Consider the following 18,241-nt stretch of genomic DNA (forward strand, 5'->3'; position numbering starts at 1 on the left):
AGGTGGGAGAGACTGGTAGGGCAATGCAGCTGGATGCTGAAGCCATTTGCTATGGTTCCAACCCTGTTTTCTATTTTCTGTATTTGCCAGTAATTAGTCCAAAACTGGTGAACTAGAATGGCTGAATGCAACTCTACATATTGTATGGCTGCTTATCCATACCTGAGCTGAAACTAACTCAGCTACAACTATTTGTTCCAGAGTGACAGCTAAGAAAGAATCTTCTTTCAGGGCTGGAAAGAATTGATGTTTATTTCTCTTCAGCCGCTTTGATTTTTCTGTGCTTAGACTGTCATATTCAGATTTTGATTAAGGCAAGGAATGAAAAGGCAATACCTTGCCACTTAGGAACACAAATAATATGGTGTTTAACTGAAATAGGTATAATAAATCTCCCATAGCCCCTAAATCTTACTGAGAAAAAAATCTAATTTTAGCAAGAAAAAACATGTTATTTATGGTTGGGATTGTATGCCTCCCATAAGCAAAACATTGCCATTCTTTTGTTTTCACTGCTAATTCCTACCTCAAAACATAGCTGGCAAATATTCTCTTAATAAAGTAACTATTCTGCTTGCATATTTAGTAGCAAGTTCCTAGCTTCAGGCTATTTCCTTTTATTGATGAATAATGTTTACCTTCAGGACAAATATTTTGCTTTTTTTTCTTGGCCAGGTGCAACTTTAAAAGCTTAGTGAGGCCTCCACATTTTTATGCCTGTTTGTGTGGGATGCATGGTGTTATTCTGTCCAGAATTCCAGGTTTGTGACATAACACAGTACACTTCTAGACTTGCAGTCTTCTGAACTTGTGATAGTCTCAATACCTGCACTATTCTGATAGTGACAGCTTATCAAAACCTGAATGATACCAATGTAAAATATGTATGCCCTGATACATCCGAGATAACTCTTAAAAATGAAAATTAACAGCAATTGTTGCCTCATTTACCAAAAGCTTTCCTAAGTGCTTATTTAATATTTTAATGGCATTATACTGTATATATTTTTAAAATAAAATAAATGCCTTAAAACCTATGCCTAGCAACATTCATGTTGTCATTTAAGTGTTGCAAATTTACTGCTGAAATTTAATTTTTTTGTAGAGGAGTAAAAAAGTATTGTATTTTTCTTAAGGAATCTAGACATTGGATGTGTCAGCACACAGTTAATTGCATTTCCATTCCACTAATATGTAAACATATTTAATTATCTTTTACATCTCTGGGAGATGACACTACAGACTTCTGTACTTAGTTGACTAAGTTGGGCCCAGCGATCCTACCTCATATATGCTTCCAACACTACGACTGATAATCTTTGCAGGAGTCAAAGACCGACATGAATATAAGGCTATGTTATGATTGCACTAACTGAAGCTGAGATCACAGATAGAGCTGCATATTCAGATCTTTGGATTTTTTCCATCACTGTTTGAAATCCAAGAGTTCTCAGCTGTCTGATCTCAGTATTTCAAATCTTTAAAATGAGGTCTAATACTTTTTTTCAAAGAATAAAGGGGTGTATGAGAGCTATTTAAAATCACATCTAAATTGGTTATACTCAATCAAAGGGAATTCCTTATCATTTTAGAACCATGAGGAAAGGCATCATGAAGAAAGACCTGCAAGATCTTTTTGCAGTTGAGTGTGTTTAAGCACTTTTAGGAAAGGAAAAATAAGTGATATTTATACGCCTTTGTTGGTGGCATTACCATTGCATAAGTGGTGACAGCTTCAGAGCTACATGAGATGAGGCTGCAAGGGCACTACTTTGAAGGGACACTGAGTGAAGAACTGGGGCTTAGATGCCACTTGCTGTGGTGTAGCATGACCTCTTGTGTCAGCGACAGCTCTCACTATTGCTTCCTAATGGGCAAAAGTAGCAGCAAGCCTGACAGTTCCAAACTTCTTTCCCAGAGCTCTCTTCTTCATCTGTCCCTCCCATCTGTGTATGGGTACCCCCTTTACACAAACTCTTGTGCCTGGTCTGGCTCAACTGTGATCCCTTCATCCACTGTTTAACAAAATTCAATACCTAATTGAGAAGCCTTGAGTAATTTCTCTTAAGATGGAGTAACTAATGTCTCTAGCATGATATCATGTCACTAGAATGTGATAGAGTCATGACTAGCCATTCAGCTGTCCTACAAGCCTGAAACATCACTGGATATGGAGTATTCATCAGCCAGCATATCTGGCAAAACACCATCTGAATATTTCTATATGCTAAAGGAATACTGAACCACCAGGGAAGCCAGTTTTGGGAGCAGCAAGAAGCAGACAGACCATGCCTTCAATTTTCCTCTGCTCTGATGGTAATTTTTTTGGTCCCAAAGAGCTTGACAGGATGCTCCTGAAGTATGTTTGCATTTTTTACCACCTCAGTGTGAATAATTCACATATCAAGTCTGCTGTGAACTGTTAAAAATACACTCATTTCACACAAACTTCTGGTGTTTCATGGCCTCAAGATAGTCTTGACCATTTAACCTGGCTGCATCATGGTGTGATGGTATTTTGAGAGGATTTACTTCATTATACTATACGTGTCAGTACATGACCTAAGTGCCCAGAAGAAACAAAAACCTACCTGACTTGAACTTGTAAAATAATGAAAGCACACCATTTACAATATTTTGAATCCTGATACTAAAGAGCAATGTTATATGATGTAAAGAATGTGGTTCACAGTCCCATAAGTTGTATCACATATGTGAATTTTGGGAAAAACAGTTCAAAAGTTCAAATAATTAAAGTAATTGAACAAGAAAATTCAAAAAAATCAGAACTTTACTGAGGATTGTATCTCAAGAAAGAAAAAATGAAAACCTGTATTTCACTATTTCACCTTGTGACTGCAAAATGTGTTTAGTGAATTTGACAGCTCAGGATTCAACTGAGCAGTCAGTTAAGTATGGTTAAGTAGTCTTGACAAATTGACTTCTGTTTGTCAACTTTTGAGGTACAGTTTAAATTTTTTTTTAATATGGACTTACGTTCTGCAACATCTCCTGATTGTTCTATATGAAAAATTATTGTCTAATAGCACAGCCTTATAAAAAATAATATTGGAACCTTGGTGTACCTGAAGGTAGTTGCAGAACTATTGATTCCAGCAAAATTAGAATTTTGTCTTTGCTTTTTGGTACAAATCTTGAGCATGTAGTCTGAAAGAGCTGATCAAAGCGAATCAACTGTTTTCATCTAAACCCACTGTCACAGAAAATGCTGTAAGCTAAGGCTTTGATGGCAAGGACTTACTCTTTGTGTAGTTCCCAACAGATTTTAATGATTCTTTGAGACTGGAGTAGTAAACATGTCTTTTTCTTTTGCAGCTGGTATGAGTGTGGCTCTCCATTTCCCTCTTTTTTAATACTGCTCTTCTGCAATGTTTTTCAGGAGGTGCGGCAAGAAAAAACTCTAACAAGGCATAAAAGGGAGGAGGCTGTCTTCAGTACTTTCCTATTTTATCTCGAGACAATGCAGCCAAAAACTCACTCTGAGCATTTTGGTGGTAAGCGAATACTCATAATCTGCATGCAATATCAATCAGTATCAAAGCTTTTGTTTAGTTTTTAAGGTATTTGCTTATTTCTACTTTTATTCTAATAGTTCTTTTTTCATTTTCAGTTTCCCTCACCGAGAGATATTTTCCATCTTACAGTCTAAGTGTGTTAACATATCTATACATAAGTAAGTTATTTTCAAAAGTATTTGTAGCATTTAGCCTAACAAGAGAATGAAAGCATGCTAATAAAATAGTACAGCTACAGTTTTAACATACTAAATATTTGACTTAACATTTGATGCTATTGAACATTTAACTAGATCAAGAATACTTTTAAAATTAATTATTTCTTGAAGATTTAATTTGATTTGCTGTGTTGGTGCCAATGAAAATGTATTTGACAAGTAATTATTTTAAATTTGTTGTTACACGTCAGTTGGTTCTGATTGTACAGTACACCTTGCATAATTATTTTCTTCCACCTGCCTGATTTTCATGTTGATAACTGTAGTTAACAATACAAAACTTTTTTGAAAATACAGTAATTACGTTTTTAATGAGTGGAAGCACATACATTTTTAAGGAAGGTACAATAAATAGCAAATGCATGAATCTCACCTAGCACATTTTGAGAAGATATTTTCTAATAATTTTAAGAGGAATAACTCTGCTGGAAATATAATCAGCTAGTTAAAGCATGTTGCTGTATGTAGTACATACACCGTATTTAGCAAATGACAGAGATTTAGTAGGAAAAGGCATGTTCTATACAGTTCTAAAGTTGTGATCCTTGTCATGCTGGGAATAGATTTTGTTTTTCAGAGAGGCAATTACTTATAGTGCTGTAAAGAGGCACGCATTTATCTTACAGCTACTGTTGTCAATGTAACTCTAAACTTGCATAAATGTTAGAATTTTATCTTTTGACCTGTTTTTAAACTGTTTGTAATATGCATGAGCTCAGAGCAGTAATTCTGCTTGTAAACTAGCTCTCTGAACCTTTAATGATCCTGACCAGCCTCAGCTGACACCCCCACCCATACCCCTGGCACCTGAGGGCTCTGTTTCATCTCAAACTGAGGCCATCAGCCTTACCCCTACTGGTGCAAGAGCAGATCATTGGCTCTACCACAGCCCTGTCTGGGTATACTGGTGTCCCATACTGTCCTGTCCCATACTGGTGCCTGATACCCTGGGCAAGGGGCTGCTCCCAGCCTGTCTCCCTTGCTGTGGGCAATGGGAGGAGAGGCCCAGCTCTGCTATCCCATCTGGGACTCCCTGTTCCCCCTGCCCTGGGGATGCAGCTGGTCAAAGCTGCTCCTGACAGAATTGGTGCCATTATTTACAGCTTGGCATGAATGCTGGTAGGCATCTCGATGTCAGTGGGTATTTGTAGCTCTTCACAAACCCCTCGGTGAGCCCTCAGTGAAATATCAGCCCTATCACATAGCATTTGCTTGTGGTTAAATGCTGTGCTAGTGTAGTCAGGGGCAGGTCTTCATGCTCATAAACTAGTAAAACTCTACCTCATTCAGAGGTTTTAAAAAAGGTATGTGTAAGCATATGTTTAAAGGCTGAGAGAGTTGAGGTTGTTTGGCCTGGAGAAGAGCAGGCTCAAGGGAGATTTCATGATGGCCTTTCAGTATTTGAAGAGGGCCTATGAGAAAGATGGGCACAGAATTTTTAGCAGGGCCTGTTGGAATAGGACAAGGGGTAATGGTTTTAGACTGAAAGAGGGTAGATTACATATATGGAAGATGTTCTTTACAATGAGGATGATAAAACACTTGAACAGGTTGTTCAGAGAGGTGGTAGATGTATCATCTGTGGAAACATTCAAGGTCAGGTTGGATGAAGCTTTGAGCAACCTGATCTGGTTGAAGACGTCCCTGTGCATTGCAGGGGGTTGGACTAGGTGACTTTTAAAGGTCCCTTCCAATGCAAACTATTCTATGATGTCTAAATGAAAACTTGTAGAATGTCGTGTCAGGGATAGGAGACGGGTCTGAGGCCTGACATATTTGGTCCACAGCTGTGCACATTGACAAGATAATGCAGAAGAGGACTTTATTGTTAGTTAGTGGGACTAACTTCTAGAAATGAAAATATGTATCGGTCACCTGGATTCATCCTCGGAAAGGAGAAACAATACATAGTAGAGCCGCTGTTGGCATGGAGGTGTGATCATGGGCCGATGTGACCTCATCTTGTGCGTTGGCCCTGCACGAGATGATGTTGAAACTGGCCACTCCTGAGGAGGAGATATAAAGTGTGGTCCTGGGGGTGGAGGGGAAGGATGACATGATGCATGCCATTTTCATCCAGGAGACACCCTGAAGGACTGCTGCTGTCCTGCCCCTCCCACTCAGGAACCATGCTCTATCTCCTTCTCCTGCTCGGTTGCTTCTCCAACATCCAGGGGTTGGTGTGTATTTATTGCTAATGCAACTAATAAAATTGACTTGCTTTGCAATTCTAACTTTGTCTTGAGTTTTCTGTGTGTGGGCATCCTCCCGAACCCGTAACAAACATGAACAGCATTTTTGTGGAGTCATGTTAGGAGGAACTCTATCTATTAATTTTTATGGTGTTCAAACAGCTCTTTCCTTTTGGTGTTCCTGTAGCACAGTGCATAGATACATTTTTATGTGTAGGCACACATTAGCTGCAGGATTCTGTAATATGGCTTGGTGAGTTAAAAGCTTAAAGGTATGCAATTATTATTGAATGTCATTGCACAGATACAACTGATGGCAGTAGGCAGTGTTTAATCATCTTTATTCTTAAATATGTGGAGCACCAAGTCTCTGCTGAATTTTGCTTTTTTGCCTTAAAAAATGTCTTTAAGCTTAGTACCAGATTTTGTATCCAACTCTTGCAGGACTTGAGTAGAGGCATTACAGAAGGTGGTTAAGAAGGTGCTTTAAGATAGGTGGGTGATAAAATGACGCTTGGTGGCAGCTGAATCGCAGTAGACCTCCCAAGCAAAGTGAGCAGGCAGGCCCGAGGGGGGTACTCGCCCTGTCGGTGCAGGCTGTGTTGGCCTTGCCTCGCCAGCTCCATGCCAGGGCTTGGCACCTGCAGCTTTTCAATGGCAGCATTTGATTGCCAGTTGTTACTGAGCTGGTACACAGAGCTGAAACTGCTGCAGCACCTCTGCGTACAACCAGTAAACTCCTCTTCTCAGGGCTACCAGCTTGGTTCTTATTGGCATCTCCTGTAAAGGTTTCCTGAACTCGAAAGGCCGAAGTCCATTTAACCTGAGAGGAATACTTCCCCAGGACAGGAGACAATAAATAGTGTGAAGGACAAAATGGCTAGTGGCTTTCTGAAGTACAGACTTGGTTCCTACTGCAGCTGACTTACAAAATTGCTTAAGCATCTGACATAGCCATAAAATACTCTGCAGGAGTGAGGGGATACAGTCTGCAGCATGAAGCTGAGGGAAGGAGGCTGTGTCTTTAAGTATTCACAACAGTGATGTGACACATTCAGTGCAGTATAACATGTTTTTGTAGTGAAGACAAATATTGGTTCCTTTAGGAACCATGCATGGACAAAATCATAATAGCTGATGTCTTTGAGGAAGAATAATGTGAACTTTTCTGTTTTGCAGTATTTCACCAACATGTGCCTGACTTACTTATCTCTCGGTTAAATTTAGTGATACTCCCCCAATCAAAATCGACTTGTCATAGTATTGATGCTTTTGAAATAAATGAAGCAAGAGACATAGTGTTATTTTTAAAATGTATGGGGGTCATTTTACATGTATTGTGTATTCTACTTCCACAAAAAATTATTTCCCTTGGTGTTAGATTGAAAGTTAATGGCTAGAAGTGTGTATTAATACTTCAGTTTCTAAATAATCACTAATACTTGAATCTAATACCATACTTACAGTTTGTAATCCTTGTAAACAGGATTATGTGGAAATACAGAAAATAGATGTCCATTTCTGAAGTAGTTTACCTACCACAGAGCTTTAATATCAAAGTGTCTTTCTACTCTACTTCTGGTATTATCATCTATTAACTGTAACTATTAGAGAGGTAGGACTAGATTGTCTAAATTTTTTAAAGCTTCCAGGATTCTTAATTTGTTAAATGCTTGTGTGTAGTGCTACAAAACATCTGACTTGTCAGAGGTTTTTAAGAAAACAAGTAATTTTATACATAATGTGAGTTTTCAGCTGATTTATTTTTGTCTTATATATGTTCCTGAACAATTGAATCTTTTCAGATGTTTTTCAGAAGGGTCCTGCAGAGGTCTGGAGTAGAATCTCAGTGTGGCATCTCAGTTCTTAGAAAATCAGGTGGGGAAAAAAAAATCAGTTACAAGGTATGTCCACGGGGTGTCAGCCTTGACTCAAGTATGGAGGTTGCGCGGTCGCTGCAGAGCTGCGGAGGTTTGCTGAGAGATGACTGATAGAGCAAGGCTATTAATATCAGTACTACAGCTAACAGCTTCTTTTAAAACCTCAGGAAATTGATGTTATGTAGGAGTAACAGTGCTATCACTATAGCCACTTTGGTTCAAAAAGAGACCAAAACATGTAATATGGTAGGTGTTTTTGTAGTTTTCTTTTTCTTTTGAATGGTCTATTTGGGCATTGGGCATTACCTATGGATCAGAAATGTCGAGATGGAAATAGCTGATTTATCCTCCTACCTGGCCTGTAATGTGGTATGGGCTGCCAGAGGTGTCCTTGAAGTAGAGCAAAAGGGGAAACGAAAAAGATCTCTTGTATGAATAGCCTCGCCTATTGGAACGACTGAGAGAGAGAGTTTGTTAGGTGTCCTTGTCTGCTTAGAATATGGGTGCCCTTTGCATGTACTTCTTCTTTTTATAAGATCTTAGACCTTTTTAGAGTTACTGTCATATGACAGACCTTTTCTGAAAACCTCTTGAAAATCTTCAGTTTTTCTGCAGTGTGGAAAATAAAGTGGGTTTTTGAACAATAGATTTCTACACTCTCTTTACAAAGGTATTTTTAACTGAGCTTTGGATACTGCATACACAGTAAATGTCTAAGGCTGTATTGCATTTCATTATGTTAACCATATCTTCACCTGATGGAAAGGGGAAGTAAAAACATTACTTAGAGAGCATCAAATAGTAGTAAATTAGTTTTTCTATGCTCTGTTAGTGACTATTAATATTCTGTAATATTTTCATGGTTAAAATGAATTCTGTTTTGGATCATTTCAGAGTACAAAGACCTTCAGAAAAGAATAATCAAATTCAAAGGAATGTGTAAAGATAGAATACTAGTTAAACAAAATTCATTTAAGAACCTTTCCAACGTGAGCAAATCACAAGCTCATCTTTTCTGTCTTTTTCTGGATCCAAAGGTAGCTTAACTCCTCCTTCTCCGCTTCTTTAATTAACTGCATTTATTGCTCACATTTTCAGAAAATCCTTTTTTCCCTGATAAAACTGCTTTTCAAGAGTGAGGTGGTAGTGCTGATGAAGGTGTCATAACTGGGAAAGAATGTTCTTTCATTTCAAAAAGTTAAAGTTAAGAAACTTCTTGGTTTTGTATTTATTATATTCTTGAGATGGCATGTTGAGCTGAGAACTTCAAATACATGCTAGCTGAATATGAGAACATTGAAACATCTATTACCTGTGAGCACAACCCTGAAGCATCTTCATTGCATTTTTTTTTGTTCTAGGCAGTTTTTTATGTGGACATGTCAACTGAAGACATTTATTTTATATTATTAGTGATTTTTTAATGTGGAGCATCTTTAATTGTTTCACAGTGGTTTGTAGACATTAGAGATGCTGGGCGGGCTGAGGGACAGGACTGCTCAAAATATGGTTCAAATCTCACTTCCATGAGTCGTATAACAACTACCACATACCTGTAGAGGTTGCTGAGTCCTGGGATGATGGTTCTAAGCTGTAACTGGGAAATGGGAGATGATGGATGATGCAGTAAGGTTAGCAAACAGCAATACTTTTTTTTTCTGCATGCTCATGGAGCCTGACCTAGACAAAGCAGCAACCACTTACATGAACAACCTGCCTGTTACTTGTGCTGTGGTGCAAAACAGTGGATCTTAGACCTTTTTGTGTTTTTGGCTTGAGAACCTCTTGAGAACTCTAGCCTGGAGTTGAACTTCTTACCCCACTCTAAATATATAGAGTTCTGGTGGAAGGAGTTTAAAATAATTTTTGGGGAAAAAAAGTGATGTTGCCTGAAGTGTAAGTGCTTGCTCCTGGTTCTGATCGTTGTATATTATGAAGCATGCTGTGCATGGTTCAGAGTTACTCTGTCAAATGCAAGCAGGAGGAATTTGTAGTTTACAAGGATTTTGAAGTAGCATTCTTTGAGTATTGTGTTTCTTTGCTACAGTCTTCACTGTGTCAAGTATTTGGTCCGTCTCAGCCCTGTTAGTAACAGTTACTATCAAGAAGAAGATAAAGTCAAGAAGGAAGAAGTCCTTTGTCAAAGAATGAGATGTTAAATGTACTGAATGCATTACTATTTTATTTGCTTTTAGAAGTCACTCATGCCATAGCCCTTCCTGAGCAGTCCAGCACAGCTAATGTCTGTTTCCCAGGTCTGTTAAATGTCACCTCAGAGATGAAGAAAAATTTCACCTCCTCCCCTTAAACTCTTTTAACGAGGGGCAGCACGAGTAAAGGTCACTTCAAAGAGAAAGCATGGCTTTTATTTTTTTTTTGACATGGCGTTGCAGTGGCAGTAGATGGTAGCCTTAATTTTACTGTCACAGTTAAATGTTATGACTGTGCCTGGTTCTCTTCCTATTTGTGCATATCAGGAACATCTCCTGTAAAGATGTGCTGGAATTGAAGTAGCTTAAAATTGGTGTTACAGAAATGGGATCATTCCCCATATACAATACAAAGTCTTAAGGGAAAAAAGGCATGTGGCTCGACGTCCCTTATCTTCAGCTGCAACTCCTTCCAGGACTGCTTAGATAAGATTAAAAGAACCAGGCTTCCTTCCAACCATCTCCCACTTTTTCACCTGAAGAAATTTTCTGAGGAAAGGAGCAGACTCTAGCTGCAGAATTTGAGTCTGCTTCTAACATGTCACAAAACAAATGCAAATTTAAAGAAAATAGGGCTCATTTTGGCAAATGTGTGTGTGAAACTAAGCTCTTTTTTGATGTTGCATTTGAGTTGATAGAAAAGACTGTTGATTCCTTTTTGTCATCCATCCTCTGTGGAAAATTGTGTAAATCAAATACGAAAAGAGCTGCAAACCAGAATCTGAGAGAATTCTTCCAGATAGTTTAAATAAACCTAAACTAAATTCTACAGATTATTAGACTTGCAAACTTAAGTAGTCTGAAAATGTAAATTATAATGTTCTCTGGAAAACTTTACCTCTAATCCTCCTCACTAATGATGGGGCTGTTTTATTATTTTAGTTTAAGAAAACAAGTGACAGGAGTTATGAACTCTGCTTTGTTTGGCAGATAGGGGAATGCAGACATAAAGGTCAAAATGGCATTAAAACTAAGAGGGAATATTTTATTATCTTTTAGGGTAAACCCACTAAACCAATATTTAGTGTATTCAAATTGCTTATAGAAATTTGCCTTTATTTTTGGCCTCTCTGTTCTGTGACTGGATTCTAAAATGAGCAATGAGTTACATGTCCCTAAAAATATTTTTTGTACAGAAGGCTCAATACCTACTGTCAACTGATTGATTCTGCAATCATGTGTGCCAGAAATGTATCAAAAATCTATCAAATGCATTATTCCTGTAGGTGTTTAAATCAAGGGCAAAACTTCTGTTTGGGAATCTGACATGGGAGTCTCTGTGCTATATATAGCACATTCGGACTGACCGTATCTGGGAGAGTAGGTTGTGTTGGAGACACTGGAAGATGCACCCACATTTTTTTCTTCTTCCTTACTCTTCTCTCCAAATCACTGGATTAGTTCTATGCTCTTTTCTGTAAAATTTACTGGTATAATTGAACTTGTATTCTGAACCAACATCTTACTTGTCTGCTCTTGTTCTTTACAAATACACAATGAATCAAACCCAATAAAGATATTTTCAGTTAAACTGCATGAAATACAGTTGTGTTCCTGGGTTGTCTGTAGCCATAAAGCACATTTTAAGAGCTGCTTACAGTTGAGCCCTGCTCAGTAGTTGGGAGGGGAATGCCATGGAAGAGAGGTAGCAAGAAGAAGGAAGGGCTGAAGGGTTTCCAATTCCCATAGTCCCTGTAAATCATACCAGTCATCTTGTATCTTGTAACCTAGTTCTCTATTAGTGATTTGGTACCAGAATTAAATCTTAGTGTGTGAACTGAGTTTCCCTACCCTAGAGATGCTTATCTGGTTTTTAGATATCACTAATAGTTATTTAAAATGTATTACTGGCTTTTGAAATTTTGAAAACAATAGATGGAACTTAGCTAGGTAGCAATTGCTATGATAGTGGAATGGTTTTATCATAGATCTGTGTAAGTAGGTTGCAAGCATCAGTTAATGTATTACTGTGTTTCCCGCATAGAGAGATAACTTTTAAAGTTTGTATTTAGAATCTGTGCATGTCCATACATAAAAATCAAAGTTTAAATTAATATCTAGACTACATAAAAATACTGGAATTTCTGGCTTCCAGTGCAGTTATTATTCAGGTCTTAGTAATAAAAACAATTACAAGAATAACTTTACATGCTCACTGGATAGTGGCACACAAAAGTTCAATTAGAATGAAGAGTTAATTGGATGGAACATTGTAAAAATATGATTAGGCTCCTAGATGGTATGTTTTAATGAAAAACTTTACTTGAAATAGCCTTATGCCTTCTATATTTAGAAACAGTGAAACATCAGCAGGGATGATAGATTCCTTAGCATTGTTTTGGAAATGTGACCCAGGAGAAACTACCTTTTGCTATGGGGGAAAAAAAAGGCACCTCCTGCAGCACAGGATTGAGGGCATGGAGTGCAATTGTGTCCCTGTGAAAATCAGTCATTTGTGACATCTTTTATATTCTCAAAAATAATAATGGTTCTCTTTGGTATTCCAGAATATGGAAAATCCTTTATTCTTTTATTCTAGCCCTTAGCTGAATCCCAGAGAGAATGATATTTTGAATAGCTTTCTTCTAATATAACCTTATACTGGTAAAACCTTAAGGTCAAACTAAAATGGAAAACTGCCCAGAAGTCCGTAGGCTTTCACTGTTTAACTCAGGATGAGCGTGAGATAATGACAGGTGTCTTTAAAGTACCTTTTGTCCTTTCCTAATACTGGTTTATGGGGATTTAAACATTACAGTCATAGTAAGTAGTCAATGAAATGCTCTATCTCACACATAATTTCCAGGGATCCCTGTGAAGTAGGAAAATATAGGGGTTATAGTGTTGTACCTTCATCTCTTTGTGATATGTACTCTAGTTGTGTGCTGAAGATTTGCTCTGGTGATCTTAAACCATATTCAGTTTGTATGGTTTTTCTTATACTGGTAGGTTAGTTCAAATCAGCAGTTTCATAGTTATGAATCTGACCTTGTATCTGCTACTGCAACTTGATCAATATGTCTGTTTACATAAAAAGCAATTGTTTTGCTTGTAAGTGGAGTAGTAAGGACTTCTGCATATATTGATTATATTGGTTTTGCTTGCATTCCTCTTTGCTGTCTCTTGTAATTTAATCTTTAAAGAAGCAGATTAATGCCTGCAATGAAATATTAGGAAGAACAGAATATACTGTGAAGGAAGGAAAAAGAAACAGCAATGTAGAAGAATATGTGATCCATACTGGGGTAAGTGCAAGTATAGCAACAGAAATAAAGGGAAGACCATGACGTCCATTAAGAGAACAGTAAATGGTTCTTGGTGCTGTAGCTCTAGGAGTAAAATTCGGGTTTAATATTCTCTTTTATCAAAAAGACTTTGGTGCAGAAATGGAAGAGTGCTGACACTAACACTGTATATTATTTGAATCTCTGCTGATTGTAGTCAGTGCTTCAGTATTTGAAGCAGTTGTAGTCTGATGACATGGAAAAGTTGAATGACAGTAAAACGTGAGAAGAGTTTCACATATTTTGAATGTATTCTGTAAGTTTCATTGAAGCTCACTTATCTGAGTTGATTTAAAATACGAAAAAGCTCATCTAAAGATAATGTATTGTCACACTCATGAGACTCGTCAAGGCCCAAGCAAGATGGAATCCACAGTGACTATTGGCAATGAGGTTCATAAAGGAACAGTTATGACCAAATCATACTACAGGGATGGTATGGGATGCCCATTTTGACTACAGAGGGTGTAAATCTTTGTCTGGAATTTTCACTACATTTCTTTGATTGCTGCATATAAAGAGAGAGAGAGAGATACTTCTGCTGGAAAAGGTAAACATTGATCAGCAGACTTTCTATTCACTAATCTTTACTTCAGTATTTCTTAATATCACTATCTGCCTGTTGGATGATGACAGATTTTTAACAACTTTTTTTTGAGAACGTCACCATTCATATGTGTGTGCCTTTGCACTTCCCGTTGAATCATTTCATTACACTCAAAAGGTATCAAACCTTGAACACCACTCAAACAACAGCTAATAAAAATTCAGGGGACTGATTATTTGGAAGGTTGACTGAAAGAACTGACTGTTGACTACAATGAGTTCCAGCTTATATCTAGAAAAACTAGAAACCTAATTTCTAAAGTCAGGCATAGGTTTTATTTGAAAAATACTCTTTTTTGTTCCTGTAGTAGATCCAGGCATCTTGTGGTTCATTTGAATAGCTATGGGTAGCTGTTCACTGACTGCTGATGAATCTTAGCTGAAACTACTGAACTTTGGACTTTTGCCCCCAAAGTCTAATGGAGCCTGAATTTAACCTAATGTCTATATATATTTTTTTTAATTTAGAAGGAAGGTTTTTCACTGTGATCTGTGTAAATAATTGGAATGTTTGTGGAATTGAAGACATATTTATTGATATATATTTGATTACCCATCAGCTTTTCACATGGACATGGCAATAGTAATATATCAGGACTGCTGGCTCCCTACTCCCCTTTTTTCATCGTGCAATAATTAACTGCGTATCCAGCTTCATAAATCAAAGGTCTAAGGTTTGAGGCTTGTCCTTTCAATTATTTCTGGAGTTTTGACTACAACACTACAATATGAATAAAACATTGCTTTCAGGTCAATATGAGGGCTCAAGCTAATGGCCTTCAAATTAATGAAACAACTTCTTCTACTGTACCTAATCAGCCACAGAGGATTATGGGGGCCGAGGGCATTTTCATTAGTATCTCTTGAAGTGTCTGACACAAAGTGACATAGCTCCAGTTTACCTAGAAGGCTAAGTATTAAAGTCATTCTTAAGGAACAAAGAAGTTTTAGTACTAGGGGATGTGGTGTGTAACCTCCTGTTTCCTTTTAATAGCTTGTGGCTCTGGCTTACAATGATACTTTAGCACAATTATTTATCTTAAAGAAAAAAAAAAGCAATAAACAACCCCTCCAAAGCCTTTTAAGACATCAGTAATTACAGTGAGTATATTGCTTAGCTGTTATCATACATATTTTTAGAACTCACAAACTACTGTTCCAGTGAAAACTTAGGCAAAAGGAGTCAAGAATGTGTTTCAGTTTCTTGAACATGCTCTTCAGCTTATGGTACTGTGCAGCTGCACTAGAAGCTCAAGTGTTGCATATCTGAAATTTCTTGAAGTTCCTTTTCTTACTAGAAAAGTAACTTCCATGTGGCTTTTAATTTGAGATCTCATACTTCATAATGCTGATCACCATGTATTCAATACAGTAAAGCAACAGGAGGTAGCCTTTGCTGTGCCGAGGTCTTTAGAAGTATGCTAATTAGGAAAAATCTTAAATTTTGGAACTGGATTATACAATAATAACTTCTGAATGCAAAAATTAATGCTGAGAGGAAGGGGGAATTCAGTTAGCATCTTGCAAGGTACAAATCATGCCATCAAGCAATTTTTTGATGGCAAACTTCTACCTCACAATTTTGTATTCTGTGAAGTGACTATAAAAATAACATTATATACTCTCTTCATGATAGCTCAGGTGGAGGTAGTTTCTCCAGGCATGCTATCTTGTTCCTCCTGGCTAGTAAGGTACAATCTGTTGAGACGCTGGCATGAACAGGTTTGAGGTGTTGTGTCCCCACTGCCAGCTGTGGCTCTATGGTGTGCTTGTGGGACTGTGCTGTGAAGTGGGCACAGTGGCCAGTGCTCTCCTAGGGGCCTGCTGACTGAGGGGACAAAAAGGACTGTGAATGGCTGTGCTGCAGCTCTGAGGGAAAGTGGGTAAAGGGGGAAGGGTGGACTACTCAAACCAGTCACCCTCCTTACCAAAGTTTGTGCTCACTGAACTGTCCTATATCTCATTCCTGTGAACAAGTCCCCCAAGGAGGAGAGAGGTTGGTTTTTTTAATTGTTGTAATCCTTTTGACCTCATGCATTCAGGAGTTTGGTCTCTTCTTGTCAAAGTAGTTTTGCAGGTTGACTGAATCAGGTGCTATTTTCTAACCAAATATTTTGAGTATTGTTCCTTAGCAATCAGTTAAGAATTGCTACTGTGTGGCTTATCTTGAGCTATAATTTTCTTTGTGTTTTTCCATTTAGTTTAACATAAAAAATATATTTATACTATCCCTGTATACAAATCAGTGGTTGTCATTCACAGGGTGTTGCAGGGTAGCTATACTTTCACCATGCACTGAGTAACTTTGTTCTTAAAAAGATGGTGTTTAATAGGCCTATTGATGTCTTGTTGTCTTTTTCAATAAGTGTGGAGGCTTGTTCAAAAATTCAGTTAGGCCATATTTTCAACTTTTTTTATTAAGTAAGCAGTGGTTAATCACTGATGTTCTGTAATACATATCAAAACTGTGAGAATCTGTCAACTGCAATCCCTATACTGTTAAACCATGTTCTCATTTTTTACTGTTATTACCCTGAATTTGGTCTGGAATTCTAATTAATACTCTTGAAGTCTTATTATTTATCTTTTCTCAGGTCTTTTGACTGACTGCTCTTGTGATCTCTCAAGTGTTTCATCCTAGCTGTTGGAGGAATGAGACCTAACCATTTTTATTGTGAGTCCCACTTACGCATGTGTTTTTCCTGAACAGACCTCATATCTGATATTAATAGGAATGTAAACCAATGAAAAGAGTAAAGGGGATTCAGAGTTATTCCAGCCTGTCCTATTTTCCTTGTTAATACCCTAAAAAGTTTTTAGATCATAAGTAATTTGAAAATGCTTCTTTACCTCCCATTCCTTTTCAAGTACAAGTTCCATCTCTTGCTTGCAGGGCACAATGGCACTGAAGGGCCAGTGAATTGGAGCAAAAATGAGGACTTTTGTTCCTCGGAGACAGAGAAAGTGCCAAAGAAATCTGTTTGCAAGTAAGGCAGCTAGCAAGATCTTTGGTAGTTAGAGATACAGCTGATGTAGAGCATGCTTGCCCTTACTTTGTGACTGTGTCTCCAGGATGGGGCACAGGGAATTCCAGGGACAGTGCTGACCAAAGGACAACTGGAGAGGACAACTGGAATCTGTTTAATCTTTCTCCACTTTTTTCCTGCCTTCCAGGTAAATAAACTCTCTCATCTCTAAGTGGTTACTCTTAAACTCCACCACAGGCCCATTTCTGCAGATGAAATACACCTGGGGTGTTTTGGAAGCTCCTTTACTGACTCTACTAGTCTCACTTGTTCAGTGGCAGCTACCAAAAAAGCACATGGTTCCCATGTTCCTGCTTCTTGTTCCAGGACCCAGTAATATAATTCCAGGTTGAAAGAGCGAAGGTGTAATATGTCACTAACTAGAAGACCTTGAGGAAACTTTTGACCACAGTGCCAGCTGCACTGTGTAATTCTAACTCTGTGATTTCTGTTCTGGACCAATTCACATCTCCTCAGCTTAATGTTTCTCACATTCATGTGGTCTGGAGACCCACCTTTGATCCAGTCTTCTGAAAATCTCTGCTTTAGCTACGAATATGCATTAGATGTTTGGGAATTATATCAACTAAGGCTCTCTTTTTCTTAGTTTGAGATTAGGTGAATTTTTTTTGTTGTTATTTAAATCCTTGGAAGAAAATACCTCTCTGGCAAATAATTTCCATTGTTTTAGATACTGTGAAATGTGATGTGGCTTATATGAGTAACTTGGTGAACTTGGGGCTGTTGTCTGTTTGTTTTGTTTTTTTTTCATGTGTTGTAGAGTTGAAATTAATACTGGTTCTTTTGTATAAGATGCATGTTCCCTAAAATGTGACCTTTTAAGGCAAATTCCGCTCACAACATATGAATTTGGAAAAAATAAGTGGTGAAGTCCCGATACACATTGCTACTGTGGGTCCCCATGAAGACAGCTAAATCTACTCTCTCTGAAGTATGATGGCTTTGATGCAAACTGAAGTGGGCCCTAGGTGAAGGAAATATCTCAAAAATAGTATCTCTGAAGAGACCCTCCTGCCATTAATAGCCTGTTAAGAAAGGAAGCCTCTAACGTACACACCCACACCCCCCCACACCCACACCCCCATTGTTGCTTGCTGTAAAACTAAAGTTCAGTTAAAGAAATGGGACACTTTAGATTGTAGAATAGGAAAGATGGATGAAATCTGAAGAGTTAATTGCTGCTGTTGGGTACTTACATTATTACCCAGGCAGAGAGATGGTCTTTAGTTTAGATTTGTATGACTTGTTATTACCAGTGTTCTCTCAAA

The sequence above is a fragment of the Corvus brachyrhynchos genome, unplaced genomic scaffold (genome assembly GCF_000691975.1).
Source record: "Corvus brachyrhynchos isolate BGI_N302 unplaced genomic scaffold, ASM69197v1 scaffold255, whole genome shotgun sequence".
In the NCBI taxonomy this organism is placed as follows: Eukaryota; Metazoa; Chordata; class Aves; order Passeriformes; family Corvidae; genus Corvus; species Corvus brachyrhynchos.